The sequence below is a fragment of the Lagopus leucura genome, unplaced genomic scaffold (assembly GCF_019238085.1).
Source record: "Lagopus leucura isolate 7727_CA_CO unplaced genomic scaffold, USGS_WTPT01 Super-Scaffold_100159, whole genome shotgun sequence".
NCBI classification, from domain to species: domain Eukaryota; kingdom Metazoa; phylum Chordata; class Aves; order Galliformes; family Phasianidae; genus Lagopus; species Lagopus leucura.
Window position 1 is genome coordinate 26,623,979 of NW_024962335.1, and position 12,166 is coordinate 26,636,144.

Here is a 12,166-nt window from a genome sequence, read left to right on the forward strand (position 1 = left end):
TAAGGTGCTGCCTTTTTCCTCCTCGACCTCATTTTCTAGTTGCTACTTTTATCCTCCTCCTCTTCCTCCTCCTTCTCCAACAACGCCTCCTCCGCCTCGTTTCCTGGATCCTCATTTTTCCCTCTACATCCTTGTTGTTTTCTTTATGCCGCTGTATTTTCCTCCTGTTCCTTCTCCTCGTCCTTCCTGTCATGTAATCATTGCTGCTTTTTTCCTCCTCCTCCACGATGTCCACCTTCACCTTACCCTCCTTGTTTTGTTTCCGCTGCTACTTACCTGCTCCTTGTCCTCCCCATTTGTTCCTTCTTCACCTCAGTTTCCTGTCGTAGCTTTTATCCTCCACCACCACCTCCACCTCCACCTGCTCCACCATAGTTCCAAGATGCTGCCTTTTTCCTCATCGACCTCATTTTGTAGTTGCTACTTTTATCCTCCTCCTCTTCCACCTCCTCCACATTTCAAATATGCTGCTTTTTTCCTCCTCCACCTTTTTTTTTGATTGCTGCTTTTATCCTTTTCCTCTTATTTCTCCTCCTTTTCCTTCTCTTCCTCCACTTCTTCTGCCTCATTGCATCTCTGCTTCCTTTTTTCTTTACCTCCTTGTCATTATGTGGTCACTCTTTTGTTTTTTTTTCCCTCCTTCTCCTCTACCTCCGGCTGTGTCTTACCCTCTTTTTTTCGTAATCGCCTCTGTTTTTCTTCTGCTCATCATCATTTTTTGTTTGCTGCTTTTTCCTTCTCTTCCTCCTCCTCCTCTGCCTCCTCCATCTCGACCTCCTCTCCATTTCATCATCACTTCTTTTGTTGTCCTCTTTCTCCGCCTTTGTGTTCCTTCTTCCCTGTTACTTTCTTTCTCCTCCTCTACCCCCTGCTCCATCTTTTCCTTTCACTATTGCTTCTCTCCTCCTCTTGTTTTTCCTTTTGCTCCTTTTTGGTTTTTCATTGCTTTTTTCTCTTTTCCTCCCATTACTTTTTCTTCCTTTCTCCTCTTTTTCCTCCTCTTTTCCTAATTTCCTCTGCCTCCCAATACCCCTCCTCATCTGTCGTCTCCTTCCCTCGTTGTTGTCACTTACCTTTTCCTCTTCGTCCCCTTTCTCCTCCTCTTACCCTCATTGCTGTTCTCCTCACCGTTCTCCTTCCTCGCCCGTTGTTGTCGCTCTGCTCCTCCTCTTTTTATCCTGGCCACCTTCGTGCTTCTCCTCCCAAAAAAAAATAGCAATTGTGACACTGAGCATAAAAGTATTGATAAGGAAAGAAAGGTTGAGGGGAACTGTTATGTCATGGCCTGAATGGATAGTGATTGTGCAGCCCTGAAAAAGGGGTGGCTCGTCCAGAATTTGCAAGGAATGCACCGGTGTTTCCTGCCTGACCTTAGTGAATGGCTGGCCTGCAACGGAAGCATTTTTTCTGGATGAAGGCTGTTTTCTTTGAGGGTGTTGTCTTTAGTCTGAGATCTTTTCACCGGTTGTGTTTCTCATCGTTTTTGTCTATGTGCTTATTGAGGTTTGTAGTTTTTCTGTGCCTGTTTTTGCCAAGAACTTATCAGAAGCATTTTCACTGCTTCCAAGAACTGAGAAAAGAATGTAGCAAGCTGTAATTTTAGGGTTTTGTTTGCCATTACAAGCTTTTGTAAGGTCGCAATATCCTGCAAGTCTGATGACATGCCGTTAAGCTAAGATGTCAGAATAAATAAAGGGGCGGGTAGAATTTGTCTCTTTTTAGCAGGAACAAGAAGGTGATATGATCGTCTACGATCTTCTCATGCCTCTTGCTAATCAAGAGGTAGAATAGAAGAAATACAGAACCAAATGTGTCTTTTGGGTTCCCGTAGCTCTTCACAAATAGCATGTCAACATCTATTGAGTGATGATGTGTAAATCCCAACAGTCTTTGTTGGGAAGCTGTCAGTTGGAGTTTTCTGTATGTAGACTGAAAGAACTGTAAAGTGATGGAAGCTTTCCAACTGGTGAAAGTTTTGGAAGAGAATGCTTTGAGAGAGTTGAGTTCTGTTACCGGTTTCTGAAATCTTCAATTGTTTTTGATTTTTGTTTCAACAAACGGCAAAGCACAGAGCAGTTTGTTCCACATAAGCACTTAGAGAATTGCACATATCATTTCTTTTGGGATTAGATACTCAGTTTTACCTAACTGAGCGTTGTTTTACATGTATGACATCTACATATGCGGCTCCCAGATCAGCACCTGACAGACTCAAAATGCTCCTATTTACATTGTAAGCGGTCTGCCCCATATCTTAGCTTAGATACTTTCTTTGGTCTTGCATTAATGTTATCCTTGTTTCAGTACGAAAATAGTGTTAAGCCCAAGAACAAATCACGTATTGAGCTGCATCAAGTTGACGTCCTCAGTGTCTGGTGTTAGTATGACTGTAGAGATCAAGGACCTCTCTAGAGGTGATGCTCAAAAGCGTTCTCTTTGTCTTGTTTGAGGGAGCTAAAATTAAGGGCTTCTTTTACTCCTTGGAAATTCCCGAGGGGAAAAAAAAAAACAAAACAAAAGCAGATGCTGTTTGTATGTTAAATGCTGTGGTTTAGAGCAGAGAGTCTTTGTTCTGCACCGGCAAGGGAGCCTGTGACTCTCTGGTCACAACTGGCAGCCAAACAGGGACACAGAAGGCAGACCGGTCTGGAAAGGGCTGGAAGAAGCCCTCTGGAGAGGGGGCTGAAAGAAGCCCCTGTTGAGAGATGGCAGAGAGAAGCCCTATCAAGAGAGGTTTTGTATAAAGAAGCAGTATGACGAGTGTTAGAGACTGTTTCTTCACCTTTGTCTCTGTGAGAATCCTTCTCTGTTTTTTGGCTCAAAGCTTGCTTCCTGAGGTATTTCTTGTGATAAGACTCTGATTGGGTGCTAACCGTGTGACAATGGATATCGCCTTGGGAACATTTGAAAGCCCCCTTCCTCCAGAGCTCCTTGCTCTATAGAAGAGCGGATGAGAATGCTCAGGAGTGTTTACTGGCGGAAGATCTGGCCTGTGACAAAACAGCTCCAGCTAGGTGTGGGAAAATTGGGGAACGATACCATCGTGTTCTGTGAGAAACAGGATGCAGATGGGCATCCCTGCTCCCTCTTATCTGCTGGCAAGGCCCGGAAGATGGGAACAAAGGAGTTTCTGCTGAGATCCCAGAGCCAGAAGCTGCCACTCAAAGGAGAGCTGACTCGACCACTTTGGATTTGAGCTGTCACTCCAAAGATAGCTGACTTCACCACTTTGAAACTATTGAAAAGGGGCCATCATCACCATGGTCGTCGTCATCGTCGTTGTCAACAGGACAACTCTGCCTGACGACCCACTGCTACTGAAGATCAAAGACTGAACTACGGACCACGCTGGATCCATGGTGGTGACTATCTCCCTCTTGCTGCCTATAAAGACCCCTTGCTTCTTCTTTTCTATCTGTTCTATCGCCCTCCTTCCCTTCCCCCATTACCCTAATTCATAATAGTGTCCGTCCTCCCCTTCCCCATTTCCCTGATTAAGATTTGTAATAAACTGGTCGGACCAACATTTCAACCGTTGTTTCTTAATCTCACGCCGGGTATATAGATAATAAAAGAACCTCCCCTCCCTCCTATAAATTGGAGCGAGACAGTCTCCAAGCTTGCTGTTGGACAATTTCAACAGCTAGGCGAGTCCAAGAAATCTTTTGTCTGAAGACTTGTTTAGGATAGAAACCTTTGATGTGTTTGATAAAGTAGAGACATGTTCAGTGATTAATTTCTCACCCTGGCAGCATTTCTTGTCCGTGGCTCTTTCCCCAGGCCATGAAATTCGTCCTTCCACAGGAGCAGGATGCAGTGCAATGGCAGCTGTTATGGCGGGGGGGGGGGGGAGGGTTGGAATGGAATGTTCACAAACATCACAATGGTGACTGGGCTGTGTCACAGCAACAGGGACCGTTTGCTGTATTTGCTACATAGCAAATCTTTGCTTTGCAAAATATTGTTACTACATATACTGCTTACTATATATATACTGTGCTCAGTACTTTGGAAATAAACATCCAGTGAAGTTGTAAGCAAGACCTAATTGGTGAAGGATTTTTATATTACAAGAGGTACTCAGTTAGGTTGTTGTCATGTGTTATTGACATAAAGTCACATCTTAATCAGTTACATGAATTAAAGAACCTTATCTATACAGTTCTAAAGGGTTTGTAGTAAGAGCATATGAATGATCAGTCTACAAAAGGCATACTTCATGAAAAGAGAAGCGGTGTAGCAGAAGGTAGGCAAATTTGGGTATATGAAAAGGATGAAGTACATGAAGTGGGTCAATAACGGAATAAATTGCAATAAAAGATTGTGAAAATTACTCAGAATTGGAAAACTGTGGGACTTGAACTGTGTTTTTAATTTTTTGCACTGTCTGGTATGACATGATCCTACTATGAGAGTTCATTCATGCAGCCATATTTCAAATAAAATAAGAGTAGCTGTAGAAGAAAAGAGCTGTGGCAACGTGACTGTAAATAAGAGATTTGAGGGGTATTGTAGTGTTAGTGCAAGTAAACATTTTAAAAAAATTACTGAACATAACATTACTAATCATTCAGAATCAAGGAGGAGACATTATCATTTGATCCATTCTGATCCGTTCCTTTTCAAAAACTGTTTCCAGATATAGGCAGATCCAGAAAGCCTGCATCAGGGCGAATTTTTAAAGCCCTCATGCTGTGTTCGCTCAGCTCTGAAAAGTAGAAAATCACAGTACTTGCTGGACATCCAAATAATTCCCTCTACAGGCAACTGTGTTTATGTTTTACTCTTCAGTTTTTGAGAGCATTTTATCTCACTTCTTTTCATTAGTAGCCTTAGAAATAAGGCTTTCACCCATTGCTTCTCACAGTAGTTGTGGCTGCAGAGCAGTAGGACTGGGATTCTGAAAAGCAGCAGTGCTAGTATTTGAGTGCTCAGTGTCAGAGCCGGTGAGAGAAAGGATTTTTCAGAAGAGAAAGTATTAATTCTCTCTTCTGTCTACCCTCCATTACCCAGAGTTTTAGCAGGGGTTATTTCTGAGCATCGGTCAGCAAAGGTGGAAGTGTGGGCTCCTTGGGGATGCCCTGCTTACAGGCACTGGACAGGAGCACTGCGTGATTTGTACAGTCTTGGAGAATTCATCCAGGATTTGGATATGGGGGTGAAGCAGCTGCAAGAGGATGGTGGTTGTGATCAGTGTTTTCTTTTCTTTGGCCCCTATTGGGCCCAGTGAGGTTTTTAGTACTTACTTCAGAGGAATGAGATTGCTGTAAGGTTTCTATGCCCGGCTCTCAGGCCACAGCCCCGGCCTGGAATTAGTGGTTTGCCATCACCCTGCTTGCACACTGGAGTTGTTACAGCTGTGAGCAATTGCAGTTGGACCCGGTAGTCAGAGCAGTGCTGTTCCTCACAGCTGAAATGAACAGTGCGATCCTTTAAAAGTCTTGAGAGAGATCTCCAAGGTCAGTTCCGGGTACTTGTTTGTCCTGACTGTGAAAATAACCTGATTGTAAGAAAACACTTAGGGCACTTTCAACTCTGTCAGTCAGTACATGTTGTCAAGATAATTTAGAAAGATAGTGGATAGAACAGGGATAGAAACATGCTTATTTTTTAAACAAGCTGAGATTATAGCAAGCGTTTCCAGTTTCACAAATCAAAGGAGCCTGGGATTTGCGTCTTTGGAGACCCAAAAGGCCGCTTCTGTCAGCCAGAAATAAAACTTGCTAGATAAGACAACATAGCTGTATTCTGAATCCTTGTCCCATGGTGACATAACCCCCACTGCACTGAGCTGGATCAGATCTATGGCACCAACTGCTCCCCTGGGGAGCAGCAGGACCTTCTGTGGCCTTTCTGAGCCATGCCCTCCTCTCTGGCACCAGCCTCTGCTCGTGACTACACTGATAGACTTGTTCACGCTGTTTACAGTGGCATGTGGCACTTCTGGCCACGCTTCAGTGTTATCTCCATGGTTTTATTGTGAAATGATTGCTTCATTTTCTCCAGCACCCTTCATCCCTTTCTTCCTCCCTTCGGAGAATTGATTTACAAAGTATTTTAGACTTTGGCTGGTGTAGCATTGACCAGTCCTTTTTTCTAGGGGAAGAAGGAAGAGAAGAGAAAAACAACAACTGTTCATTCTGGCTTTATTAGTGTAAACACTACTGTGCTGCAAAATGAGAAACTAAGCAAGCAGCTTAGATATACAGCTTTAAAATGTTCAGTAGTAATTGAGTTTCTGTTTCTTTATTTTCTTTTTTTTTATTTTTTTTTTTTAACGTGATTTGATTAAAGATGCCTTTTTACCAAATTTGGAGACATTTTGGGTAAAGGCTTGTGAAGAATGTTTTTCTGCTCCAGCTCTCAGTGAAATTCATCCAAACATATGAAATGGAAATGTTGTTGATATAATTTCTTTGGACACCGCGTGTTGTATTTTCTTCACATTTCAGGCTGCTTCCTTAAAACTTGCCTATTGCTCTTCCCATTAAACCTGAATCCAAAGCAACAACAAAAAAGGACCTTCTGGGTCTGTTTAAAGTTCTCTTCTGTGGCTCCCAAAAAAGCACTCTGCCAAGATTATCAATGAGCATTGTGTGTCTGGAGAGCTGTAGTGGGTAAGCTGAAGCAGGGGAATGCTATTACATTGCTGTACAGGAGCCTTTTGTAAGCTCAGAAATTGTGGAAATCGATCCACGTTTGACTGTGCCAGACTCAACAGTCCCTCAACAAGCTGCAGGATTTCCTTCCAAGCTTAATATCAAATTTAAGCAACCATTCCTTCGGCTATCCCTAAACTATTGCCACTGGCTCAGATGTTTGTCAGTTCTTTTTCATTTCACTGGTGGTAACACCATCCTGTTTCATTACTTATCCTTTTGACTTTTAATAAAAGATCCTTCAACTGCAACAAAGTTTTCCTTTTTCCTCTTGATATGCTTGTAAGCCTCTTCTGATGCATCACAAGCTTTGGTGTTAGAAGGCTCTAATCTACTACAACTGTGCACTTGTTTCTTGTCAGTTGTACTCTGGACTGCCAAGATTAATCTTTAAAGCAAGTCCTAAATTTTACCAATCTCTCCATCTCATGGTTTGTTCCAGAGATGTTATGCTGTGTTTTGTGTCTGTATATTGTGTGTTTCCTTGACTTCATGATTAATGGCATACCATAAAAAATATTAATACTAAAATAGTTTTGACAGCCTTCCTCAAGAATATTCCACTAGTTCTCCATTATGCTTCCCCATAAGATAAGAAACAACCTAATAGAGGTAACTGATCTGGATACTCTTTTTGTACTCTAATTTGCTTTCGCTTCCTTTTTCATTTTTTTTTTTTAATGATTTCACTTGTTTTAGAGATGACTGGCAATATTTACACTCTATAAAATTCCTCCTTAGTAAGGGAATCCCAGTCACTTAATGGATGTGCTTTTGCTTTGTCTTTCATGTTGTCTTCTTTCTTACAAACATTTTTATTTCCATTTTTTAAGGCCAGTTTTGTTTGAAATTTATTTGCATACATGAACACATATGTTTTTGAGAAATTATGTTCCCTGTAAATACTGGTAGAGAAGTTTTTCCACCAGTTTTCCACTAACAAGTCATTTCCTTGGGTGCAATGATACTCCCTCAGGTACTGCTTTAAGTAGCCACAGAACAATCACGCTTGTGATTCACTTTGTCTGGTACTGTGGAAGTTGTAAATGGTGTACCTTCACTGTCAACTCTTCTCATTTTAGATAAACTCACCAATGTTTTCCAGAACTCCCAGATGACTGTTCTACTAAGCATAATGTTCTCTGCTGATTTTTTGGCTTCAGAAGTCTTTGTTGTGGAATGGATACAGCAGATATGGACCTTTCCCTTCTTATATTTCCTGAGAGAGAAAACCTTTCTTCTAAATTTCTTTCTACAAATTTGCAATATTTAGGCATCCGAGTCATGATCATTCTGCTCACATTCACTGTCTTCCTAAGAACCGAGTTAGCACTAAGCAGAACAAAAAGAACAACCTGCCATATCTCTGTTCTGGCAGGGACTTCCAAGGATAGTGAATCTACCTTTGATTTCCACCTGTGATTTGAGCAATCATGACTGCTAGGGCCAATGTGTCTTCACAGCGTTGGTGATGTCTGAAGTCAGTTTCAATTTACAGAGTAATTTGTACAGTTAAGTGTCTTACAAATCATTCTTTCTGTACTTAACAAATAACGTTAATAATTACAGTTATTTACATTCACAGTGGCACAACGATTAATGTTATCACCTTGTCTTTAACATATTTGCCAAAGGCTGCTACTCATTAGCATGCTTTTAGTTGCATATGTGCTTCCTTTTAAAGATTTTAATAATTTGAAATCAAATAAAAAAAGATTACCAGACTTCAAGTGTTCACAATGATGAACATACCGTGATTCATAATAATGACTCACTGCCTAAGAAAAACAGCATCTTGATAGGGAACCTCTTTTAAGCATTCTTGGCTGCTGTTATAGTCCTCAGGATAGGATTTAAATAGTTGTTTTCAATCTGTTCCAGGAGTCACTGGAGCAACAAAATATGGACTTGTTTTCTGCCAACATCTTAAAATCGGAATCCTTATCTTTTCCATTAACACATGCTGAAACAGAAGTTGTGAACAGTAGGGCAGCAGGGTTTGAGGAACTGTTAGTAGAAGGACAAAGAGTTTTTGTCTGAGCACGAATAAACCTAATGCACATACTCTAGGGAGCAGAAATGACTTTGTGCACGTCATACCGCAAAATCTGGCCAGCACCTTTTCTTCAGTGATGGAGCCATCTGCCACCGAGAAAGTCACTGACTTATTTTTTTTCAGGCACATAGGTGAAGGATTTTCCAAAAAGGTAACAGGCATTCCCATGGATTGCATTAGTGCCGAAATATATCATATTGTGGCTAATCTTCCATGTTTGAAATTACACACCTTAACCTGTGATCATGTGGCACTTTGCTTGCCTGTAAAAGCATCATAATATTTCTTTCTCAGAGACTTTGTATCATTATACATCAGAGTAACCTGTGTGGGTGAAAGCCTTTGTCTTGGTGTGTATATTGTCTCTAAAAAGGTGTTATTCTACAAATAAAAGTAAAAATGCTCTAATTTTCTTTCTCTTTTATTTTTCATTTTTACCTGCACACTTAGAGGTTCCCAGAGGATTTTGAGAATGGGACACAAAGGTCATAAAGCATCAGTACAGTTTGCTTTTGATCATATAATAAAATTATGTACTTTGTTTAGCCATTGACGTAAGAGTGTTAGCTTTGAATGAGTAATGTGCAGTTTGTTTTAAGTCAATTTCAACCTGCTGTTCTGCTTTGGATATTTAAGAGTTGTGGAGCTGTCATGAAGTTTGTTACTGCTGCTTTCATGATCGCTTGTTGTGATTCTTGAATGAAAAGCACATTTTCAGCAATTTGAGGTGGCACCTGCAGAAAAGGCTCAAAGCCATACCAAATAAGATGTCCAGAGCTAATTATCATGGAGGGAGGGGGTGACATGGAGGGACGTTTATAGTGCTATTCTTTTCAATTGCATATTTAGGGAAGGGAGGAAAACCTGAACACCACTCATCACTGGAAGCTGCTGATTCTGTCCTTAACAGTGCAGATAATGATGGTGGGATAATACTTGCAGTTCATTTATCTTGAAAAAATTGAAGCATTCAGTGAAAGACTAAAACGTGCCTAAAGATAGGCTCCTCACTGAGAGTTAAGTAACTGAATAAAGAAGATAGCTTTTTCAAAAATCTCTAGTACTTAACAGCTGTTAATATGAACAGAATCAGCAGGACAGAAAACTGCTAAAGTGGTTCCACAATGACTGAGTTTGTTTTGTGCTGAGTATTCTGTGTATGTGATCAGAAGCATGCCAAGAATTCAGTCTGTAGATTGTGACCCTCATAGTCCATTGCTGTAGTTGGTGTGAAGCAGTAGAAATGCAAGCGGTAACACCAGGGTCTGAGTAATCCAACAGAGAAATTCATTTTAACAATAAGAAAAGTAAAAGTGGCATCCTAAGAACAATATAAATTATGTACTGCAATGATCTTGACTGAAGTAGGCATGAAAGATTTTCAATCTTGAGTTTAGGTAAGTGGTTTTGCACACGGTGTTAGGACTAAAATTTTCTGTGAAGGAAAAAAGAATAATACTTTTTAGTGGGCAAAATGCTTTTGGAGAGAGCTAAAATATGTATTCAGCAAGTCTACTCTATGCCATCTAGAACTTAAAAGGATACAAAAAAGATGTCTTTCTCCTGTTAGAAAGAGAGGTACAACTGGGAATTATATCATTGTAGGAAAGTTTGATTTCCAAAATTATAGAGAGGATTTTGCAGAGTCCAGGGAAGAGGAAGAAAAGTGTACAACCAACAAAACTGATACTGTTTTACATTTGGTTTTGGTAAGTGATGAAGGCCCACAGAAGCTGGCACAGGAAATAACTTTAGATAGCATGAGTGTATAAGAAAGCAGGAATTGCTGTAAACCCATTTGTTTTATTAATATGTTGCAATAGTGATTTGATACATTTGATACATTCTTCACTGTCTATCTTTGCCAAAGTTCTTCAAGAGCCACTCAGCAGGAATTACCATGAATTACAAGCTGCTTCCCAAGGAGCGCAAGGTAACCTTTTATCGTGTTCCTTTGGTTTGCAAATAACTAGGCAAGTTCATCTGCAGTACCACATTGGTCAGGTTTACTGCCTTTATGAAAACAATGTTCTTTGATTTTAGAGCTTTCTGTCTTTTTAAGTGTCCTGTCGTCACTGTACAGGACTTGTGTATTTCTAGATGCTGCAAGTTGACTACTTGCCTTCTTGAGTTGGTCATTCATGAGTGGGCTCACTGTTTCTATTGAGACAGGCTAGGAAAGGCTTGATGATTTTCTTTTTTAACCCCCATTTTTAATTTTTTTTTTTTAAATGCTCATAGGGTGGGAGTTTCCTTAGTGTATAAATAGAGGAGCCAAGAGATGACATTTTGTCTTAGTAGGGGGCAAAAGCTGAAAACTCTTGCAAATTAAGATCCATCTCCTACTACAGGCCCATCAGGAGGAGAGAATGCAGAGAATAATGAGAAAAAGGGAGCTGTGTTGTTTGTTAAAACCTAGTTGAGAGGCAGTCCTTCTTAATGTTATGCTAATGAGGTTGCAGTCTGCCACTGGATCTGTCTTCAGTTTAGTTGCTTTTCCAGATGAAGACACCTGGCCTGAATATCTCACAAAATGCAATAAATATGTCATATCAGATAATGGACTGAAACAGACTTTTAACATAAGTCCCTGTTACAGAAAGGAACAAATTTCATTGATTTGTACAGTGCAGAGAGGAGCTTAATAGCTAATCAGCAGTTTACTGCACGGTATTTAAAATCAGCATAGTAATACCAAAATCAGCAATGGATTATTACAGCAACGTTTTATTTGCTTCAAAAATAATTTAAATATCCACAGGCAGGCTGTTCCTGTGAGAGGAAACTGCAGATGAGTTTTGAAGAACAAGGAAGGTCTTTGTTGCTGTTCTCTGCAAAACATAGTGTTAGAAGAGCTTTGGAAGCACTGTTGTTTCAGGCCTTTAGGACACTTGGAACTCCCAGTTTTAATTTGTCTTGTTTGGTCTTCATGATCAAAAAGTTTCAAAAAGAGGTTTGGCTGTATGACACTCTATGTGGCTGTGTGCATAGTCACAAATATGCATTGCTGGGCACTGTGTGAGGCTTTCCCAAATGTGCTTTCATTCTTTCCTCCAGGTAATGAATTCTAATGTTTCCTGAGAGAAATCTAGCACCGAAACATAAGATAAAGTGTTTTGCCCTTTCATGTCTGGATCACTGAATTTCACTGTTCCAAGTCAGTCCAAGATTCCAAGGTTTTCCCTGCTCTAAGCACGCATAAAGTTTTGCAGCATCCTTTTCTTTTCTTTTTTTTTTTTCTTTTCTTCCTCACGGGATTTATGTATGAGCATTTTCTGCTGTTTGGATTCTCCCTCCTCCAGCACCCAGCTGAATTCTCACTCCAAACTACTTGCCAATTCTAAATGCTCTTCAAGTTCATGGATCTATACAAGCCAATGTGAATGATGCATCGCATCAAATGTCCGACTTAAAAAAAGAAAAAAAAAAAAAAAAAGACAAAACAAAAAAT